Source organism: Eubalaena glacialis, chromosome 2, assembly GCF_028564815.1.
Source record: "Eubalaena glacialis isolate mEubGla1 chromosome 2, mEubGla1.1.hap2.+ XY, whole genome shotgun sequence".
Lineage (NCBI taxonomy): Eukaryota > Metazoa > Chordata > Mammalia > Artiodactyla > Balaenidae > Eubalaena > Eubalaena glacialis.
The window spans coordinates 154,914,959-154,918,412 of record NC_083717.1 but is presented as its reverse complement, the minus strand read 5'-3'; the positions used below and the strand labels follow the sequence as shown (position 1 = coordinate 154,918,412).

At 38.0% G+C, this 3,454-nt stretch overlaps 1 pseudogene; it reads left to right on the top strand.

Annotated features, from left to right (window-relative positions):
* Positions 1 to 1,440: 1,440 nt before the first annotated feature.
* Positions 1,441 to 1,695, top strand: LOC133084713 (SNRPN upstream reading frame protein-like; annotated as a pseudogene).
* Positions 1,696 to 3,454: the final 1,759 nt, after the last annotated feature.

Here is a 3,454-nt window from a genome sequence, read left to right as displayed (position 1 = left end):
ACTGGGCCAAGGTTAAGTTGATGGAACTACTTAAGCATTCCCTCTAGCTTTTCCCACAAAGATCAGCACAAGAATCAGCAATGGTGTTGTTTATATTACGTTGATTTACTATATTATGCTGCTCCTCATTCCTAACCTCTATGATTCATTCATAGTATTTCACCAAATGCACTCATAAAGTGGGGTTAATCACACTTGCCTATTATAGTGGACAGCTACTGCTTTTCTCTTAATCTTCAGATAAAAGCATTTGAATCTCCTCTGAGGAATACAACTTCCCTACTCAATCCATGGTGTTACAAATACAGATGTTCTCATCCCCAACTCCAAAGATGGGCACATACATCAGGACTGATGGAACCAGAGCCCGGACTCCTGCTGTCCTTGGTCTTTGGTGCCCTGCCCCATCCTTCTATGCAGCAATGGATTTTGCCCCCAGGCCAAGTTGGAAACATCATCTCTGAAGAAATTTAGTCAGTGTATGTGGTGTATTCATGCAATAGTAATTCAGAGTAGGGGTTGGCACACCAGAGAGGACCCAATTTGCATTGGTATTTAGAGAGAGGCCCAGCCTGACTACCTGCCTCCAGCACCCTAAAGTAAATCCTATCATCCACATTCTTATTGACAAACACAAAATCTAGCTCTAATTTTGGAGCCGAACAAAGGAAACCTCACCGAAGCCACCTATATCAATTAGACTTGTCCTTGATTCACAAGTAAATGAGTAAAAGACCATGTGTTGGTAGGAAATTCTGTACCTCAAGTTTATTTGGAGAACAACCAAAATAAATATCAAAATAACTGACCTAGACAGTGGAAATATAAATAATTCATAAAACATAAGAAGCTACAAGGAATTCTCATCAATGTCCAAAAAGAGAAGATAATATATTCATTTAAACCAAAAGAGACTACTATGAAAAGAGAGCAGTTGGAAAACAATGAAGATTTCATGGAGACTAAAAATACAATCAACAAAATAAAAAAATAACTCTAAGGAATGCAAGAAAAAAATCAAGAAAATCTCCTGGAATATAAAGGAAAAAGACCAGAGACAGAAAACATGAGGGAAAAAATGTCAAGAAGAGTAGAGCAACTAAAAGAACCAATCAATACCTGTCCAACAGGAGTTCCAGGAATAGAGAACAGAGAACAAAATTTTAAATAATAGAAGAACATACCCCAGAGTTGATATAAGATATAAAAATTCAGATTGAAAGGGCTTATTAAGTATAGAACAGGATGAGTTTGAAAAAGAAAAAAAGATTCATTCTGAAATTTCAGAACAGGTATAAAGAGAACACACCAAAAGCTTTGGGGGGGGGGGCCGGTTAGGGGAGACAGGTTACTACAAACAAGTAACAATTTCAGGGATTCCATTGACACATGGGATGCAAGAAAGCAATGGGGTAGAGCAGAGCAGACCAGCTGTGGGAGATGCTTGACATTCCAGCCAGAGAAGTGGCCACTGGTGGAGTGGAACAGGCCAGGGACCACTTACACCTGAGACGGATGATAGACCAGCACATGCCAGAGGTAGAAGTCCAAGTAAAATGTTGAAGGAACAGCCTCATTGAACAACCAAGAGTGTCAGTCGTACCCAGTGCAATCTAGCAGCTGTAAATATCTGTAGTGGATTTCCACGTGAAACCAAGACAGGTATTCTTAGCTGAGACACCAAGAGGTGGTTAAAGCAGTATTGGAACATCAAGATAGCTTATTCCAAGTGAAAAATCAGACAATGTAATAAAGATATTATCCAGGAAAAAAAAAGTAGAAAAGCAAGCAAGAAAGCAATGAAGTAATGCTTTCAAACAACTAGGAAAAAATATTTTGAGTATAAAATTCTATATGCAGGCACACTATCAACCAAGTGTGAAAGTGAAATGAAGACATTTCATACATGCAAAGACTTAGAACGGTTCTTACGTATCTCTTCTGAAAAAAGTTGAAAAGTACCAAAATACACTTTAGCAACACCAAAGAGGAATCCCATGACAAAGGATGACACAGGATCTAAGAAACAGCAGAAGAAACCCACAAAGGCCATAAAAAGAAATAATGGGGATAGATTTGTGCAATGTGACAATAAAATAGTCCGTTTAAAAGTAAGCATTCTGGACTTCCCTGGTGGCACAGTGGTTAAGAATCTGCCTGCTAATGCAGGGGACATGGGTTCGAGCCTTCGTCTGGGGAGATCCCACATGCTGCAGAGCAATTAAGCCTGTGAGCCACAACTACTGAGCCTGTGCTCTAGAGCCCACGAGCCACAACTACTGAGCCCGTGTGCCACAACTACTAAAGCCCATGTGCCTAGAGCCCGTGCTCCGCAACAAGAGAAGCCACCATGATGAGAAGCCCATGCACTGCAACGAAGAGTAGCCCCTGCTCACCCCAACTAGAGAAAGCCCACACACAGCAACAAAGACCCAGTGCAGCCAAAAATAAAACAAATAAAATAAATACATTTATAAAATAAAATTAAAATTAAAAAAATAAAAGTAACAATTCCAAAAACAGTATAAATAAAAACTGGGATAATTATGAAACATTTTCTCTTTCAACAAGAGAAAAGGAGGGACAATTACAGACTCTGTGAAAATTGTGGTCCATAGATGCAGTAAGCTAGGACAAGGCATTCATTTGAGAAATGGATAAACTGTAAGAAAAGAATATCCATTTCAATTTGTTACAGGAAATTCTCAGAGTAGCACAGGTTTAGGAACATAAAATTACAACTCCTTCTCTATGGATTCAATCATCCCACCTAGATCTGTAACAAACAAAGGTGCATAATCATAATACTATAAATGCTATTATTTGGACTTGAATTTCATAATGAACTTATAAATGAAGTATGGAAAATTCAATTATAGTTACAAAAAAAATGTAAGTGTTGTTAAAAACTAACTATGCAAAATGAATTACAAAGTTGAAAAGATTTCTGGTTTCTGGTCAGGAATATAAGGCGCTTGAAAATCATCACTCCATCCTAACAACAAACAAAAAGCTGAACAAACTGAAAATCAACAGCTCTTCTTAGATCCATCAGAGAATTGAGGTCACAAGGCAAACTGCTGCCCTCAAAATTGGAGAGACAGACAGGCAGATAGAATCACAATTTACTGGAGGAGAAACCTACATGGAAACCAGACCACATTCTTTAATCTAGGACATCAGGACGAGTTTTCAACAAAAAGTTACAAGGCAAACTAAAAGGCAAACAACACAGTTTGAAGAGATGGATATATATAGAGATCAGACTACTGATATAGTCAAATAGACTACTATTTGATCAGAATCAAATTCAGATATGTCAGGGATGTTGGAATTATCAGACCAAGTATTTAAAACAGCTATGATTAATATGCTAAGACCCCTAATGGATAAAGTAGACAACATGCAAGAATAGATGGGTAAGAAGAAAGATGGAAATTCTAAAAAGGAATTG